Here is a 20,403-nt window from a genome sequence, read left to right on the forward strand (position 1 = left end):
TAATTTTTCTGACATTACTGGCTTATGTGAATTCATCAACTCACTTTTGTTAGCATTGAATCTCTCTAACAACCAACTATTATATTTATGAAAGCATTCCAACTTGTATCCATAACTTCAATGTCTTGACACAAACATCATACCCAATTGACCCAATTCTCATAATAAATAAACAAATAATAATAATAAAAGTGTATTTGAAGTATCAAATAAGGTGTGAGAGTCTTCTCTCTGAGTTTTCTAACCCTAACCGATAACATAGGTTAATTTAGATGGCGACCTCTAAAATGAGAGTTTGAAGTATAACTTATACAAAGTCTTCCATTTTTGTTTCACTACCGGAGTTTTCAAAGATATTGACTACTTGTGATAGAATGAAAGGACTAAAAATTAAGATTATAGTTTTCCCTCTTTAGTCACTCCCAATCAAATTAAAAGATATCACATTACGTGAAATTTAAGTCATATTGAACCATTCAAAATTTCTATGAAAATATGTTAGAATCTTGATTCTCAATTTAAAGTTTCAAGTAGCACAATATATATGTAAGAAAAAAATTAAACAATGTGGACGAAACTTTTTGCTTGTTTAGGTAAAAATGTACCTTCTTTGTTTTTGTTGAGATATTTATGCGTTAATTTATGTATTATGCATATATTTAGGCTATAATGTGTAATGCATCTTGAAACCTAGGGAGCAATGAAAACAAGAATCAAAATCAGGGATCAAATGAAAAGAAGAATCAAAACCAGGGACCAAAAAGATACTTTATCCTAATAAACTTTTTTTAACTTCATAAAACATCTCATAATTTTACATACGACTTCTAAATTTAATTATAAATTGAAGCATACAATGAGAGTATCCATGGCTCTGATTTGGTATTTTGCTTCCATCCATCTCATCCTTTTGTTTTCTATGTTAAAAAATATCTTGACTTTTTTGGACAATTGCGATTAACAAACTTCCTGTGTTACAAAGTTTGTTTTTAAGCTATTGTGGCCTTCCAACCCCTATTCTATCCTCTCATCATTCAAACACCAATTTCTCACGATTTCTAGTTGAGTTGGACCTCTCTTGGAATCATATTAATTTCAATTCCTCCAAATTTTATTCATGGTTGATCAACTTAACTAATCTCGTTCATTTAAATCTTAGATCCAACAATCTACAAGTATTTCTTGATCTAAATTCTACTCAAGTTAATTTTCGTTCTCTCAAGTCTTTCGGAAGTCTTTGCAGTTTAAATTCATTACACTTATCTCAAAACAATATAGGAGGATTGGTATCTAATTTTCTCAAAGCTTTTCGACCACGTGTGCTTCACTCATTTCAGTCTCTATATCTTGCATTAAATAACTTTAGTGGATTCTTTCCAAACTTTAAAAGAATTAGACTTGGAATTATATCTCAATGACAATTTATTGGAAAGCGAAGTTTGTGAAACTCATTTTGCAAAGGTTACACATCTAAAATATTTGGATCTATCTACATAAATCCTCATTGGTTTTGGACCAACTTGCCTCGAAACTTGAACTACATAAATCTTTCTGGGAATAAAATCATGTGTGAAATTTCAGACTTGCCATTGAATTACTTCAAAGGAATAGAGACTAATAATTTTGAGTCGAACAAATTTGTGGACCGAATTCCTGCCTTTCTTTTTCAATCACAATATCTCAGTCCTTCAAATAATAATTTTTCTGACTTGACATGCTTATGCAAAATTGGCATCTCTCCTTTAAAGGAATTGGACCTTTCTAACAACCAATTATCAAGACAACTTCCTAATTGTTGGGACTCCATGGACAACTTAGATGTATTAAAATTGTCTGATAATTACTTTTCTAGAGACCTTCCACATTCATTTGAATACCTTACTTTTATGCAACAATCAATTCTGTGGAGGCTTTGATTCTTTGTCCAACTTGTCATCTTTGAAAGCCATTGATGCAATGAATAACAATTTATTTGGAGCAATACCATCGTGGATTGGATCAGAGTTGCTTCATTTGACTTACCTGAATTTGAAGTCAAATAACTTCTATGGAAATTTGCCTTCAAGTATTTGCAACCTCAAACGGATTTATGTATTGGATATTTCATCCAACAATGTATCTGGAAGCGTACCAACCTGCATTCATAATTTTCAAGCCTTCAAACAAACATCAGACACAAGTAATGATTTTGATGTTCACGATAATAGTATGGAGTTGAAGTGTTTTTTTTCCTTGTACAGACACGGGCACTTTGGAGATATATTTAGCCAAGTATGGGAGCTCTCTAGTGGATGAATAATTAAACTTCCAATGTGTCTGCAGAATTGTTTAATTAGATTTTTTTTCTCTTTAATTTTAAAGGTTCAACAGAGTGTTGTCGAAGTTCGAGTCTATTTCGAATCTATAATTTAGTAGAGTTATTTGAATGTCTTTTGAAGGGATCTCAAATCTAAGACAATAATAGACGTTCATTACTATCACTATCAATCATTGATCTGATAAATAGTGATAGAAGTCTATTACTATCCATCATTAAAAATTGAGAATTTCAGGCCTTCAACATTTTTTTTTTTGTGCCTTCATTGTTCTTGTTGGACATTTACAAAGCATTCAAAATAAAGTTTTCTGTATTTGCAATTAGTTTTAAGTTTTGTTATTTTTTCAATATTTAGCCTCATTTTTTCATATATGCAAGATGAGCCCTTAATAAAAATGGAATAAATATTATAATTATATATTGGCACTCAACGTGAATATGCCTAAATTTTATTTAATTTAGATAGTAGATTTGTAATTAAATAAAAACTCAAAGGGGTAAAATAGTCTAAAAATGATTTTAAAAAAATCCTTTCTTTTAATATATATATATTAACAAATTACTAGAGGGATAGGGAATAATAGATGCAACCAAGTATCTCAACTAGGTTGACGCACCCTTAGCGTCCTAATCACATCCCAGATCTAAAAGTACTTCATTAATCAAAGAGAAGTACAGAACGAGTTAGAGGAGAGCTCAAAGACAAATCCATATACAAGTCGTTTGGTGTTTTCTATGAAAAGTTATGCCAGTTCCAGTAACAAAAGGGTCAAGAATTACTACAACTTTTGAAATTTTGTCTTAATTATTATAATCTCTTTGCTTTTATTAGTGATTTATTGAAGGAAATTAGGGAAATATTTTGTGAGACTCTATATAGTGGTAATGTAATCTTTGCCAAGACGAGGTTGAGAAAGAAATCAATAAAAGATTGAGTATTAGTGTCCATACTTTATTTTTTTCTCTCTTCAATAAAAAGCTCCACCACTCAAATAATTTTTCTTTTCAATTTGGTATCAGAGCTATGTCGAATCATGGGAGCACAGTGTTGGGATAGATGCAGTTACCACGACTCACCAAGATAAACTATGACAACTGGAGTATTCAAATGCGTGTCTTGCTCGGTCTTGAAGGTCTTGAAGGGGAGGCTCCAATTGCAAATTTGACAGCAAACCAATTGAGGGAAATAAAAGAGATGCGCATGATAGATAAAACCACTCTCTATCTCATGTTCCAAGTTGTGGATGAGTCAAGTTTTGAGAAAATTGCAGGTGCAAAGACATCGAAGGAAGCATGGTACACACTACAGAAGGTTTTCAAGGGTGTTGATCGAGTTAAACAAGTGAGGCTCCAAACTCTTCGAAGCGAATTGAAAACCATGAAAATGAAGGAGTTAGAAAGAGTAACTAACTGCATCACCCGGGTTCAAACAGTGGTGAATCAATTTAAACGCAATGGAGAAATTCTTGAAGATGTCAGGGTTGTGGAGAAAATCCTTCAATAATTGACAAATGATTTTGAGAATGTGGTATGTGCTATCGAGGAATCAAAGAATTTGGAAGAAATGACTATTGATGATCTTGCAAGTTTTCTTAAAGCACATGAACCAAGAAAGGAGAAAAAGAAACAAGAGGTCTTAGAGGAGGCCTTACAAACAAAGATGACCATCAAAGAAGACAAGGCAATGTATGTGCAACACAACTGTGGTCGTGGTTGTCGCAGTTTCGGTCGCAGCAGAGGTCGTGGTCATGGAAACAACAATGAAAAGAAAGAAGAAACAAGCCAACTAAATTGGCGAGGACGAGGCTGAGGTCGTGGAAGAGGCATTGATCAATGGAGAAAAATAAAAGAAAATTCGAAAATCGGAAGCAAGGTAGTGTTAAACAAGCATTGCAACGTCGCCCCATGATTCTGAAAGGCAGAGAGCTCATGGAAATAGCATAGTGTCACAACGCTGCACGCTACGATTAGTAATGCTAAAATTACCGTCAGTGTTGCAATGCTACATTGGAGCATTGCAACGCTATGACGACTGTCTATATACGCAGTTTTTGGCCGATTTGATTTTAAAAGGCACTTTTAGGGCTATTTTGAGAGCGTAAAGTGATATTTCAGTGAGGTCTCCCTGGGGAGTGTAATTCTGAATAGAGGCGACATCTCAGAGTTTCAAAGGATCAAAGATTTGAAGAGATTGTTGGGTTGCAATTCTAGATTCGAGGATGAAAGTCAAGAACAAGACTTGTAATTTCTTTCCTCTTTTCTTTTACGTTCCTTTGTGTTTGGAAACCTCATGAATGGTCTATGTTTGTGTTGTAACCATGAGTGACTAATCTGTGTTTCTAGGGTGTTGATCTAGTTTTATGGATTGCAAAAACTGATTTGGTTATTTCTTAGATTGAATTTATACATAATTATTTTAGGATGTTTGTTCTTAATGCTTTTGATTAACTAATCACTAATTGAATGTTCCTTACTTAATGTTTGTCTCGAGGGAGAATGTGTTGAGTTCGATCTACAGGTTAAACTGTTAATCAAGTATGCATGAGAGTGATAGGAGATTACTAGAGATTGTTAACGAAAGAACTTAATACTGTGGTTAGTCAAGTGATAGAAGAGATTTGGGTTGATCGTTAGTCATTAAAAAGGGTTGAGCTCGAGAGAGGATACCTGGATAAAAGACTCCTAGATCTATAATTTACATGAATCAATGTAAGGTCAAAATAATTAATTTTGTTAATCCGTTTAACGAGATAATACCCTAGAACATGTCTTTGTCTAGTTTCACTTCAGTTTTATCTTTCTTTTCTTTTAGGATTAGATTAGTTAGGTTCTCATCATAGTCCGGTCCCCTAAATAAAATTAGAAGAATCTCTTAATAGCTAAACAAGTCAAACCAATTCCTTAGAGGACGATACTCGATCTTTTGACCATTTTACTATATTATAATTGACGTGTGCGCTTGTGCTACTTTCATGTTTTTGGCATCATTGCCGGGGAATTGTGTTTTGAGTTCTTTTAATATTTAAGAGATTTGACTGATTTTAATTTAGGGTGTAGATTATTTTTTTTATCTCATTTTTGTTTTTTTTTTTTATTTTGAGTTTTCTCTTGTATGATTGCTTGTGGTGTTTACTTTATCATGTCTTATCATAATTTTGGGTGGCCTTATGGGTTTTACCAATCTAATCTAGGTCCAACACCACCACTACCACCACTAGGAATGTCTTTCAACCCACCCCCATATCCCATTAGTTACCCATCCCATAACCATAGGAGTTTTTATGTTTATCCACCCCCAGTAGAGGAGAAACCTTCTTTAGAGGACCTGTTAAAAGAGTCTATCTTAGAGTCCCAATTTAGAAGGTTTTGTATGAAAGAGAGGAGGAGGTTGGATAGGATAGAAGCCCAATTGGTAGAGAATGAGGCAGCCTTGAAACATTTAAGAGATCAACTTAGTCTGATAGTTGACACATTTAGAGTTTGTATCAGAAGCATATTTCCAATGCCACTGAGGTATGGAGGTAAGTTATTGTAGATTCTGATGATGGGGATGAGTTGGAAGCATTAGAGTCATACTAAGAGCCGGTTCGTGAGATTAAGTGAGAAGATGTGCCCAATTTAGATAAGGAGGTTCAAGTAATTAAGGTTGAGGTTGAGAAGCCTTATGTTCCATCACTAAAGAGTCCTTTTGCCATTGATCTTTCTCTCCCATATTCTTATGAGTCGTGTTAGTTTGAGTCTGCTTTTAATTGAGTCTTTTTATTTTTCAAAAATTAAAAATACCAAAAATAAGTTTTTGCTTTTAGGTACCCTGAAAAAGATGGAAAGCCTATAAGACTTTGTAGGTTATATTGATTCAAGCAAGAAGGGACCTGAAAAATTGGAGAATTTTATGTACCTTGATGGGCAATCTCCCATGTCATCTGGCTTGGATGTTAAACTCAGCACGTCTTGGGAGGAAACCCAAGCTTTTATGTTATTTTTGCTATTTTAGTTTATTTTAGTTTTAGTTCAGTGCTCATGGTTTGGACTCTTATCTTTTTCTGGTCCAGGTTTTATAGGTGCCCTAAAATTAAATCATGGTTTGTAAGTCTAACACATGTGCATTACTTCATTAATCAAGCCAATTTCACTCACTTCTTGTGTTTATTTTATTCCATTAAGGACAATGCATGTTTCTAAGTTTGGGGTAGGGGATGTATTGCATATTGTTGTTTGTCTTGTATTTTTATCCTGCTATGCATGTTATTTAGAAAAATTGTCTTATGCATGATTATTGATTAATTGTTTTGAGTGGCTGAATTTTGAATAAAATTTCAAAAAAATGATTTAAAAAGAGGATCTTGTACTTAAATTATGAAATTTTTTTAGGATGTAGTGATTATGATTGCCTATGAGTTATTCTTTTAGGATGTAGTGATTATGATTGCCTATGAGTTATTCTAAATTTGCATGTTAGATGATCTGCTGTGGAAATAGGATGAAATACTCCTGAATTAAATTATCTTTAATTCCCTCTTTGAGTCTCCCATAGCATGAGCACGTAGTCACTTTAATTTAGAAACTTTAACTAAAATGAGGAATAAGTGAAGTGTATTTGGTTGTCACCTCGAAAGGTACCACCGGTTAGAGGGTTGATATGTATGATGGTTTGTAATGTTAGACTAAGAGAAAAACAAAATAATATTATTATTGCCTTTGAGAAAAAATAGAGTATATACCTGTGTGCTTAAAAAAAAATATCTTTTTATTATTTTAAACCTGTAATGTGTATGCACGGATGGGGGTAAAAAGAGTTGTCGTTGCTGTGATCAGTTAGGACATCTAGAAATTGACTAGGTATGGTTCCCTGCAGTGGATGTGTGAAAGCTAGTATCCTTAGATAAAATGATGCAAGTTTAGGGCTTTTTTTGTTGTTAAAAAGAATAATAAAAACAAGACACCTTAGTGGACATATTACTTTCTTGAATGTATGGATGCTTAATGATTGGTGCATGAGCCAAAGTAGGAGAAAACCGGAGAAGTTGTCTTGAACCTGACTTTAGTTCTTGTTTTTTGAATTAAATATGACTTCCACACACAGGTGGGAGATGATGAGATTTGGCCTTGAAATCTTTTAATGTTGGGATGTGCTTGAAAGTTTCTACTAATGGATCTAATATGCTTATTCTGAATGATGAGGTTTTGAGTCACTTGCATGCTTGTCTAAATTTCATTATAGTCTTGTTCTTTCTTTGCTCTGGATTAGTAAAGTTCTAAGTTTGCGGTGGTGAAATGCATAAAAAATGTGCATTTTTTGGGCTTAGAATTTAGTTAGTCCTATGCTTAATTTGATATCTTTGATGCTTTTATTGTTTGATTGTAGGAAATCGAGCAATTGAATTAGAACAAGCAATTTTGAAAAATTAATGACAAAAATACCCCCAAGAAGGTCAAAGTTTTGACCCAGGAAATTGATCAATGGAGAAAAAGAAAAGAAAATTCGGAAATCGGAGGCAGGGTAGCATTGAACAAACGTTGCAACGCTGCCCCATGATGCTGCAAGGCAGATAGCTCATGGAAATAGGACAGCGTCGCAACGCTGCTTCGACGCTACGATTAGTAATGCTGAAATTACTGCCAGCATTGCAATGCTGCGACGACTATCTATATAAGTAGTTTTTGGCCGATTTGATTCGGGGAGGTACTTTTAGGGCTATTTTGAGAGTGTGAAGTGATACTTCGGTGAGGCCTCCCTAGGGAGTGTAATTTTTGACAGATGCGACATCTCAGAGCTTTAAAGGACTGATGATTTGAAGAGATTGTTGGGTTACAATTTCGGATTCGGGACGAGAGTCAAGAACATGGCTTGCAATCTCTTCCCTATTTTATTTTATGTTTCTTTGGATTTGGAAACCTTATGAATGGTCTATGTTTGTGTTGTAAGCATGAGTAACTGATTTGTGTTTTTAGGGTGTTGATCTAGTTTTATGGATTGCGAAAACTGGTTTGGTTATTTCTTGGATTTAATTTATGCATAATTATTTTAGCATGTTTGTTCTTAGTGCTTTTAATTAACTAATCACTAATTAAATGTTCTTTACTTAATGTCTGTCTCGAGAGAGAAGGTGTTGGGTTGGATCTAGCATGTTAAACTATTAATCGAGTATGCACGAGAGTGATAGGAGATTAATAAAGATTGTTGACAGAGGAACTTATGTTGTGGCTAGTCAAGCGATAGAAGAGATCCAGGTCAATGGTTAGTCATTAGAAAGGGATGAGCTCGAGAGAGGATAACTGGATAAAAGACTCCTAGATCTATAATTTGCATGAATCAATCAAAGGTCAAAATAATTATTGTTTCAAAGTCCAGTCCCCTAAAGAAAATTCGAATAATCTTTGAATAGCTAAAAGAGTCAAACCAATTTCTCAGAGGACGATACTCGATCTCTTGACCGTTTTACTATAATATTATAATTTAATGTGTGCGCTTGCGCTACCATCACTGGGTCAAATTACTATTATAGTTCTTTAGTTACATCTAACTTCTTAAGTATCACTAATCCCTCTAATGAACAAACAGTTTATAGTCCGACTATTAACTAACACCTATGGGCCAGTGAAAGGTTAAGGTCTCAATGTTCAAGATCTAAAATTAGCTATTAAGAGAGAAATTTAACTACTTCCCCTAAAGACGGAAATGAGTAACTTCCATCTTGTATAGCTGTGTTCCCAACTCCCCAATCAGACAAATTCTTAAAATGGTAGGCTTGTTAAGTCGACTAATCTGACACTCTCACCCATACAAATCAAAGGATCTCCCTCATCGAAAAGAGTTCACAACTCTCTTAGGATTAAACTCAAGTCACCACTGGTCATCCTAGTGAAATGTAAGTCTCTTCTATCAACAGTGTTATATAGAGAGTCTATTCACTTCGTCGTTCGGTCTTATACAAATTCTTTGTATAGGATCAGATCATTTGTAGCACTTTACAACAATTGTTTTATAATAATTGTAACATCTACAAAGTGGGTCGTATTCCTAGTGTCACCAGGATAAGGTACCCAACCTTATCTATATACTACATGTCATTTAGGTTATCACTTAAACATGATCCACCTGTATGTCTTCACATACATGTTTAAGTTTCATCAGATAACCTTGGATCTTAGTTTATTAGATTGAATTAATACAGTCTAAACATCAATAAAATACTTGTTATTTTATTATATATGTAATTTGTCTTTACAAACCACAAGATACATAAGATTTAGGACATAAACTCCAACAAGGAATACTCGAGAACGAGCATTGTGGGGGTGGGATAACTTGTAGAAATACAAATTATTGTTCTCTCAAAGTTGAAATAATTAGGATTATTAGTGTTGTAAATGCACTCTTGTTAAAAGAAAATGCATGAAATTTTATATATGTGATAAACTCATACAAAAGTATCCTTTAAGTGAAAAACTGCTTCACTAACGCACTTTAATACAGGAATCATAAAAGTCTACTATATGTTGTAGATAAGGTCAATACAAGGGGTATGCTTCCAAACTACTCGACACATGGAAGATACATTTGGCTTGTACAATACACGTCAAGTCATCAACTTGTAGGCATGAGAATCTGACTAAAGTCGTCTGATCAAGGCAGAGTGAAAAGCAACTATCTCAGGGTATGAAATTTAATGCAATCACATCACCAAGTGGCTAAGTCATTTCCTATATAAGGAGAAGCTACCTGTAAGAGAAGAAGTTCGAGAGTTAGACAGTAGACAGTTAGCAAGTAGTTAGACATTCTTCACCTCTGCCGTCTACAAGCCAGGAATAGGAGAGGCGAACACCATTTTCCATCGTTGATAGCGAGGTGCTGCTGGAGAGAAGATTGAGAGAGACATTTCCTTCAACTCCTCCACCAAGTTAGCTACAAAAAGCATTAAAAACAAGCCAAAGAGGATAAAAGATTGAACTCTATGACTTGACTTATTTCTTTTCCTTTTCATTCTCATTAACCATTCCACTTATTAAACTAAGAGTGGCATTTTCATCGAGAATTCTCTACATTCAGAAGACTCTTTGATTCCTGAAGACTAAATCACTCCTTGAAGCTTAAGTTTTGAAGATACAAAGATTTTTCCAAGACTTCAACTTCAAAAACATCACGCATTTCGCTTCCCCAAGTCAAGTGTACGCAATCAATTGAGAGAATCGGAGGATTAAGCACTAGAGATCGAACCACATTGCATCAAATCAATACAAACACAAGTTCAACTCTATGAAACAAGTTTATCCAGAAACCTTGTGCGAACACTAGTATTTTTTTTATAATGATTTGCATCTTTTTTAAGTACAATTGTTGAACGTTTAGCCAATTTTTCTTTTTTAAAAAAATAAACTTTTAAAACCTACTTTATTTAGTTTTCAAAAGTTGGGTTGTTTTTTGAAAACATGGGTAAAAAGTAGATAATAAAGTATGAATTTTGAGGTGGTAGAGATGTTTGTATCCTCAATTTTCAAAAACTAAAAATAAAAAACCAAGACCCGATTTGGTAATCATTTCATTTTTTGTTTTTGTTATTAAAAATTAAGTCTATTTCCTCTCCGTTTCTTACAATGATTTGTATCACTATCAAGTACAATGATTGACTTTTAGCCAAATTTTAAATACATAAACAAGATTTTAAAAGCTTTTTTTCTTTTTTTCTTTTTTTTCCAAATTTGGGCTTTGTTTTTTGAACTATTGGTAAAAGGTAGATAACCAAGTAAGAAATTTGGAGATGGAAAAACAAAAACTCAAAAATCAGATCGTTACCAAACGAGGTCTAAATGATTATAAAATGGATCGTAAATTATCAAAATATAACAATTCTAAAAAGGGAAATTGTATTGGGTGTCCATTTAAGTTTAGGGATTTGCAAGCATGTCTTCAACTTTTTAAATATTATAAATATGTCAAAATTTCCAACTTTTCCTAAAAATAGAGCAATAAAATGCATTTTAAATATAGTAACAAACAAATGACAATCTAAAAAATACCACGTGTTTTCTTTATCATTTACAGAGTTTGGTCAGTGCTTATGGATTGGGAATGTCCATATTTGAACTTTTCAAATGCTCATACTCAACTTTTTAAAGTTTTCAAATGATCTATGGAGTTGCCCATCTTCGACATACCAACGATCAATATCCACTTCACTCGCCAATTGTCTGTTGCGGCTGTTGGTAAGTTTCTATGCATTTTTCTCTCTCCTCTTTGTGCGTCAGTCCTCCCATTTCCAACATAAAGTAGTCCTAATTAAATAAGATATATTTAATTACAAAAATTTCACAAAGTCTTTATTTATATAAATGTCCTTCAATTTACAACACTTAGAATAACTAGTTATTTTCAATTTATTAAAAAATATTGAAACTAAATTGTTACGAACTAAAATCCATAACCTAAATTGTTTTGCAACACATAAATAATTATTTGAAAGCCTCCGCAGAGCTCATGCTTCACTTTCTTTTCTTCCTTTTTTCAAAGCATTGATTATTTTCTCTCTATATATATATCAAATACGTACATCCGAATTATATTTTGAACCTAGTTGATTTTTTAGAAATTTATCCTTTTAATCCTTAAATTTTGAAAAATGTGTGTTTGATCCTTGAATTTTTAACATATACCTTTTTAATTTTTGACTTTTTTTTAATAGATTCATTTGGTTCATAAGTTATGTATATATTCGTCTCCAAATTTTTAAAAATAGTTTAAAAAGGTTTCTGAGTAAATTTTTATTCTTATTTTTTTAAAATTACCTCTTCTTTCTAAAATTATTTTTTAAACAGATTTTATAATTCAAAATTTTATATAATTATATATAATAAAAAAAAGTTTATGACCAAATACACTTATTCTTAAAAACTTGTGAATTAAATCTTTTTTTCTTGAAAACTTAGGGATCAAATGTACCTATTCTAAAAAAACTCAAGGACTAAAAATGTATTTTTTTGAAAACTCAAATATCAAAGACATCTATTCTTCAAAATTTATAGACTAGAAAGATAGTTTTTCCAAGATTTTATTAATCAATAATGAGTTGAATTCCGTTTAAGTTTAAAAAAATAAAAAAAATAAAAAATAAAACATTCAGAAAGCTAGATGTACCGGACAAAATAAAAGTTTTAATAAAAGCTAAAATATAATTTCTATGTTCCATTTTGATTCTATTATATTCAAATATGTTCATAGAGAAAAACTGTTTTGAAGAAAAAAAAGTCAACTAAAAATTAACTGAAAATACTATTTTTGTGATTCATTAGAAGTATATGTATTGAAATAGTCCAAAATGCAGTATTTTTCCTTTTCTTATTATTATCATCATCATCATTATTATTATTTGTATTTTATTCGTAATTTGTTCCTTTTTTTCCTTCTTATTTTCTGTTTTCTATTTGTCTTTTACATTTTCAAATAAAAATAACGGACAAAAAAATAAATTTTCCAAAGGATATTAGATAATAAGTTTCTAAACAACTCTAATTTCATAATAAGTTTTAAAAATAACAATATTAGTAAAAAAAAATTGAAAAATCAAAATGATATTTTATTCAAAAGAAAATTATAGACTTAGTTAACTAAAAATAACGGACAAAGTAATTAGTATTGTAAGTAAAAACAATTCATTAGTCATCCATACCAAAAAGAGAGTATAGTTCAACTAGCATCAAGTAAGTACTATCAATTTTGATGTCAAAGATTCGATTTTCTCATCCAGCGAATTTAATTACAAAGATAAATATTGGATCACACAAAAATTTGACGAATTTGTGAGTTTTGGTAAATTTATTCAAAATTTAATTAATCTATTGGTCAAACTTAATTTTGTATTTCAAACTCCATATAGGACTAATATTAAAATATCTTATGAAGAATTTTATATTTTGTTTTAGTTACAAGTTCGAGAAAATTAGAATTCTAATTCGATGAAGCTAGAAGTTTAGTATAAAAATTATTTTAATCCACAATTTTTTTAGTTTTTTTTCCAATTGACAACTCCATCACTTCGTGATTAAAATTTGACATCCAAGTTCCAACAACTCCATTACTTTTCACTTAAAATTGTATTTTTTTTTTAGAAAACTTCAAATTGTATTTTATTATTATTGAAATATGACAGGTAAAATTAAAGAACAATTGTAGATATAACAAAAAAAAAAAAATTGATATTGCATATGTGGTCTATGTTTTTTTCTCTTTTGAAAATGTAGCCAAAAAACACAAACTCAACCCAAATAGAATTAATAAAAGTCTGAAAAACCTTATATACCCCAAATCATACAGAGATTCATCGAAAATGGAAAACATGTTAACTTTTTAAGTATATTTGATGTACTTCATTAATAAAGGACTAAAATTATATACCTTATATATGTAGTATATAATTCTTTTTTTTAATATATATAGTTTCTAATTGATACTTAGCTAGTTAGATAATCATCTTAATGATATACTTGAGATAGCGTAATGGTGTACTTGAAAAGCTTGTTGATTGATGTCTGTTACTTTGTTGATGTATTTAAAATAACGTTAATTGATTTTTTAAGTAATATACTATGGTATACTTTATTTTAGGTATATTATTAAAATAAAGTTTATCAATAAAATAGCGTATTGAAGATATATCCAATATCAAGTAGATCAATTAATTAAGTGTATCAATAATATACCAAAAATAAACTATATCAATTCAATAATGTATCAACAATATACTTAATATTAACTATATCTGTTAAGATATATCAGTTATGTGATTGATATACGTTTAAACTTTGATATTAAATGTATAAGCTTTCTAAAAACTATGTCAACAGTTAGAGAACAAGGAGTACATTATCAAGTTTTCTAAAAAACTCTTTTTATCATTTTCAAATTCCTTGAGAAAAACGTTTTTAATGTTCAAAAAAGATAATGCAATTGGTTACCAAGTTCATGGAGTAAGCTATAAAGTCAGTATATCAATGTAAAAACAAAGCTAGTTATTATGGATTTCAGTTGCTTCTTCATTTGCCTTCTCTGTTGAAGTAGCAGTAGAAGTAGAGCATCTAAAATGGAGGGTGAGCACGCGCCATTGTTGCAGCACATTGGTCATGGCGGCGAAAAAGAAGTGGGTAAGGGAAGAATCCAGTGGTGGAATAGTGTCATTGACATTGAGGAGACCAAGACACAGTTATTGTTTTCGCTACCCATGATTATTGCTAATGCTTCTTATTACATAATCCCTTTAGTTTCTGCCATGTTCGCCGGTCATCTTGCTACCCTCGAGCTTGCCGGTGCAACTCCTGTGTCACCGTCTCCAGATTTGCTTTCTCCTCTGGACTTCGTGGTTGTTCTTAGTCCATTTTTACATTTTTATCTAGAGAGTTTAAATAAAAATGACTTCCTTTTAAAATATTTTTTTAAAATGTTCACCTCAATAGATAAAAAATAAAAAATAATAAGATCTATACATAAAATCATTCTCTTCATGCTCTGATTCCCTTTTCTATTCAATTTTCTTTGATTCTAGATTGGACTTAGTGGAGAGCACTAGGGATACTTTGTGGGCAAGCATTTGGTGCCAAACAATATAGGAAGCTTGGGTTGTATCTGCAAGCCTCTTGCATTGTATCTTTATCCTTTTTTGTTATCTCATCTGTCTTATGGTACTACTCAGAGCCTCTCCTTATTTTACTCCATCAAGATCTTCCATTCCAAAAGTTGCCTCTACCTATGAAAAATTTCTTATTCCAGCATTATTTGCTTATGGACGTTTCCATAACCTCCTTAGGTTTCTTCAAACACAATCTGTTGTTTTTGCCCTTGGTTGTCTTTTCATCTATTCCTATGATCATTCACATTTATGAGGCATATGTTTTGGTGAATTGGACAAGTCTTGGTATCATTGGACCTGCCTTGGCAGCTTCCATTTCCTTGTGGATATCTTCTCTCATTTTGGGGACATATATGTTTAAGACAACTACCAAATTTCAACAAACATGGGAAGGGTTTACATTTGAATCCTTTACCTACTTTCTCACAACACTCAAACTAACCATCCCTTCTGCAACTATGGTTTGGTAAGCGCCCAACACCCTCGACCTTCTATCATTTTATACTTTTTAAACCTTTTAAAGGCAAATGAGTGTGTTAAGAAACGATGGACCCCATGATAGTATGATACTGTCTATTTTGGATATAAACTCTTATGGTTTTATTTTTTCTTCACTCAAAAGACCTTATATCATTGAAGATGGTTGTCCTTCCTCATAAACTCATGATCATCTCTTTGTCTAGCCAATGTAGGACTTTGATTGTATTTTCGAATAGAATGCTTTGTTTTTCTCATTGAATCAGCATTGTTAATACCTCAATTTTTGTTGAGCATTAAACTTAAATTGTCAGATTTTTTGGCGGTTTTTAGCAGGCATTTGGAAGGTCAAACGATATCCAAATTAAATGTGTGATCTATGGATTTTGATGCCCCAGATGTGTACTTTCTAATGGTTCAAATCTCAAGTCATTTGGAATTTTTCAAGAAAAGTAATGGTAATTTGAGTAACAAAGGGTCAAGAATTACTACAACTTTTGAAATTTTGTCTTAATTATTGTAATTTCTTTAATTTGCTCTTATTAGTGATTTATTGAAGGAATTCAGGTAGACACTTTGTGAGACTATATATAGTGGTATTGTAATCTTTTCCAAAACAAGGTTGAGAAAGAAATCAATAGAAGATTGAGTATTAGTGTCTATACTTTATTCTTTCTCTCTTCAATAAAAAGTTCCACCACTCAAATAATTTTGTTTTTTTTCAATTTCTTGGTGTCCATTCTTTAAATCTGTCTAGTTTGGAGTACTGGGCCTTTAAATTTTTAGTGTTCTTAGCCGAGCTTTTGAACTTCCAACACCTTATTGTCTTCATGCCATCACTTATAAGGATCACGATAGGCTAAGACAAAAGATGAATCATGAACTTCTTTTTCATCACCAAAAGTTAGAGAATCATATTACTACAGTTTTTCTTCTGAGCTATCGGGGAAATGCGACTGACAAAAGTTCTGACATCTCCATCAAATTCACAATCCTCATTAGACTCCTCTTCAAACAGAGTCAATATATAACATTTGTTCTGTCGTTTCAAGAAGGTCAGACATTTGGCTTAGAAGTGGCCAAAACCTTCACTCTCCGCATCTAACAAAATTCGCTTTAGCAAATAATCCACCTTTATCAGCATCCTTCTTTATCCTCTGAGCTTTTCTGAGAACCAAACCCTGAATGACCTCTTGACTTGGTATTCCGAGGAGGGAAAGAGCTTGGCCTTCTGTTAAATTTTTTTAACACATGAGATAATTGTTTAGACATGAGAGAAATTGCATCAACAAGATTTTCATCTGATTCTTCAACTTGATCTTGTTCTTTATCTTCTAAACAGATTGCAAGGCAATGCTACGACTCTTTTTATCAGGCTTTTCCTTTAAAGACATTTCAAATGTAAGAAGAGAACCAAAGAGATCATCAATTCTCATAGAAGAAATATCATGAGCTTCTTCAATCACAATCACTTTCATATTGGGAAGAGATCTTAGGATTTTTCTCACAAGTTTCTCCTTTCAGATTTTCTCTCCAAAAGCAAAGGATTCCTTTGCAAGTTCAAGCAATCTCACATTAAACTCAACTATGGTTTCATCTTTGTGCATCTTAAGATTTTCAAATTTTGTGGCTAACAACTAAAGTCTTAATATTTTAACTTTTGATGCCCCTTCATGAGCAACAACAAGAACATTCCAAGCTTCCATTACAGAGGCACATATGTTTATCAGCCTAAAAATGTTTTTGTCAACACTATTAAAAATGGCATTTAATACTCTAGAGTTTTTGTAGAGAGGCTTTATCCTCAGCCTTGGACCACTCCACTTCTGGTTTGAGTTCCTTTTCACCTTTTATATTAGTGATTTTAAGGTGGAACAAACCCACTAGGACAAAATTTTAGGATCTTTTGTCAATGGACTTCTGAAAGGCTATTATCCTTGCCTTTCAATATGCATAGTTTGTTCCATCCAAGACCGGTGGATGTGAGGTAGAGCCACCTTCTTTGGTTTCTTTCGTGGAAATAAATCAGGATCACAACACCAGAGATAATAGTGACCCACCCGCTCTGATACCAAATGAAAATAATATTGAAGTACCTATCGCACAATAAAATGTGTTACAAATTTCATGACAATTCACAGAACAATTAATAAATAGAAATAGGAAAACAAAATAATACTAGATATTGTTAACCCAGTTCGATGATTAACACCTATGTCTTGATGGCAGTGTGCCCATGGAAAGATAACTTCATTAATAAAAATGTAATGTAATTACGACATATACTTTATCTATATTGATAACTCTAATATAGTGACCTCTATAGAGCTCAACCACTCAATGGTACACCTAGGCTCCCCTAGATGAGAGATTCCTCTCTTTTGATACTTAGGCTCCCCTTAAGTAATAATATCAGTGATGAATGTCTTAGGCTCTCCCTAAGAAACAGACTTCCTCTCGGCAAGACTTGAGTTCCCCTCAAGATGTGAGACTACATCTCAATTGCATGTTATCTTTTCCATTCAAGTAAAAAACACTTCACTTGATTAGCTTAGGATCCCGCTAAGCTTGAGGGTCTTTTCTCAAGTAGTATAATGATGAAGCACACAGCCGTCTTGGAGTATATCTCCAACCTCACAGCATCACAATCTTCAATGGCTTCAAAGATTTATAGAATAAACACTTATGACGAAAGAAACTTCACAAGACAAACAGCTCTTAAATTCTTTTTTTCAAAATGGCCAACCTTCTAACAAAAACCAAGTGTCTTGATATAAATGTAGCGGATGCAAAGAAGACCAACCTTAAATTTCAAAATTACTTGCACACGGAGAAGGAAAGATATGCAAGTATACTACAGATATAGAATAATCCACATAAGGAAGTATTTTGCAGAGACAACATGTAACACCCCACATTTTTTTTTAGTAATAATGTAATTTCAGTAATTTTTATTATTGAAGGGCATTTTTGAAATTTTGGACTTCAAATGTAATTGCGGGAATTTAATTGTTGACGTGAAATTATTCAATTTGAAAAGTAATGATAGGAATTAATTTCATTTTGAGAAGAAAAGGAATTTAATAGTATAAAGTATAATAAGGAAAAGAATAAAATATAGTTTATTTTTATTTCCTTTTTAATTTTTTATTATTATTATTATTTTTATAAACCCCCCTCTCGATTTTTTTTTCCTTTTCTTCCCTGCTCGTCGCCGACCTCGCCAGCCGCCCATCCTCCTCAGCCCGACTAGATCGTCACCGCCCGAGCCAGTAGCAAGTCTCCATAGCCGCTCGCCGCCGATCGACCGAGCCGCCGCCGACCAACGTTGCCCACGAGCCAACTAGCGCCGCTCCTCTGTGCGTCACCTACGAGCCGACCAGCGCCGTCGCAGCAGTCGTCCCTTTTGGCCAGACACTTCTGCACCCGAGCCGCCAACGCCAGCGCCGCTCCTCTCCTTCAATCGACCAGATATGCACCGGATTCCTCCTGTCGTCGCTGTCGTTGCTTGTGCCGTCATCATATTTATCAATTTGGGTAAGATTTCTGCTGTTTGGGGTTGTTTTTAGTTGATTCTTAACTGCCAATTTACTTTTGTCACCAATCGATTGAGGCCTTTATGTTTTAGCTTTGGATTCATGTTCTTGAAAGTATTAAGGTGCTGTTAGGTGAAGTTGGAATTGTTTTAGCAGATTTGGTGCACCTCATATCACACCTTGGGTGAGTTTACCCAGATTTTTGGCAGTACTTGGAGTATGTGTGATTAGGCCTTGGTTTTAATTTTAAAACTTGGTGGTGTTCTTATGTCAGGGTCTTACTTGGAGTTACTGGTTTCGTTGGTTGTCTGATATTATCATTTCCGATTTAGGTAAAGTTAAATTGAAGATCTTTAAATAATTTGGTTAATTTGATTAGACCCCAAAGATGAGTTTAAAACTTTGGATTTGTTATTTTTGGACAAGGGGTGCTGAATTAATATTTGTAATGATTGTTATAGGGTGGATTCAAAGCCTTCCAGGAGTTGTAAGAGGGTTAATTACTTGGATTAATTTGTGACCAAATTTGAGGTAAGTAATCTACTCTTGGAACTACCCATGGGCTAGGCACTAGATGTAGTTAGTATGATAGATGAATATTATGACAAAACAATGGCATGATAGACTGATAGTTTAGTATCAACGATGTATGTTCTTGATTGAGGATCTGAAAATTTTATTTGTGCACGTAGATACATGAATGCTAGCATGAGATGATATTGATTCCATGAGGTTGTATTTGATTTAAGGATATTAAGGCATGTATGTATGTTGTAGAGCCATGATGTTGAGGCATATATGTACGTCATAGAACCATATTATGATAATTATGATGTTGAGACTATGATAGTGATTTTACTAATTAGTTGATGCCCACTAGATATTGTGTTTCCTTCGAGATTCACCATATTGTGTTTCCTTCGGGATTCACTAGATTGTATTTTCTTTGGGATTCACTAGATATTGTGTTTTCTTCAGAATTCATCAGAGGTAGTGGACATACTTAATTACAGTAGGATAGAAACTAGTTTTGCATGTATGTATGTATCCCATGAGGACTAGGGCAGTCTATATGTTCCACCAGAGGTAGGCATCTAGAGGACATAGATGCCTAACCTGACATAGTAGTGGGGTTACTTACTGAGTATTTTATATTCATTCTTTCTCATGTTGTTGTTTCAGGTAAAGGTAGAGATGCACCGACGATGGAAAAGAAAAATTCGTGATCGAGCCACTGGGGCTAGTTTTATGCTTCCGCTCATGAGATTTAGATTTCCTTTCATGTTTTGCTTAACTTTCAATTTTGATATTTGAAACCTACTATTAAGAATTCTTTTCAGACTTATTTATTAATATTTATGATTTATGGGTACCCTATTATTGTTTTTAATATTTGCATTTAATAAAGGACTTTTGAACTTACCTTATTTATTTAGCATTTATTTCACCATAAAAG

At 32.8% G+C, this 20,403-nt stretch overlaps 1 long non-coding RNA gene and 1 pseudogene across 3 annotated transcripts; both read left to right on the forward strand.

Annotated features, from left to right (window-relative positions):
* Positions 1–14,391: 14,391 nt before the first annotated feature.
* On the forward strand, positions 14,392–16,274 carry LOC120076867 (protein DETOXIFICATION 19 pseudogene; annotated as a pseudogene).
* A 2,247-nt stretch (positions 16,275–18,521) lies between these two features.
* On the forward strand, positions 18,522–20,319 carry LOC120070274 (uncharacterized). 3 transcript variants are annotated; one of them, XR_005479834.2, is made up of 5 exons: positions 18,522–18,948; positions 19,040–19,131; positions 19,222–19,279; positions 19,409–19,478; positions 20,130–20,319. It is a non-coding gene; the product is annotated as an uncharacterized LOC120070274 (long non-coding RNA). The 3 variants fall into 3 exon arrangements; XR_005479835.2 differs by having other exon boundaries at positions 18,529–18,948; positions 19,063–19,131; XR_016531862.1 differs by having other exon boundaries at positions 18,531–18,948; positions 19,080–19,131.
* Positions 20,320–20,403: the final 84 nt, after the last annotated feature.

Source organism: Benincasa hispida, chromosome 1, assembly GCF_027475165.1.
Source record: "Benincasa hispida cultivar pf3 chromosome 1, pf3_genome.v1.1, whole genome shotgun sequence".
NCBI classification, from domain to species: Eukaryota; Viridiplantae; Streptophyta; class Magnoliopsida; order Cucurbitales; family Cucurbitaceae; genus Benincasa; species Benincasa hispida.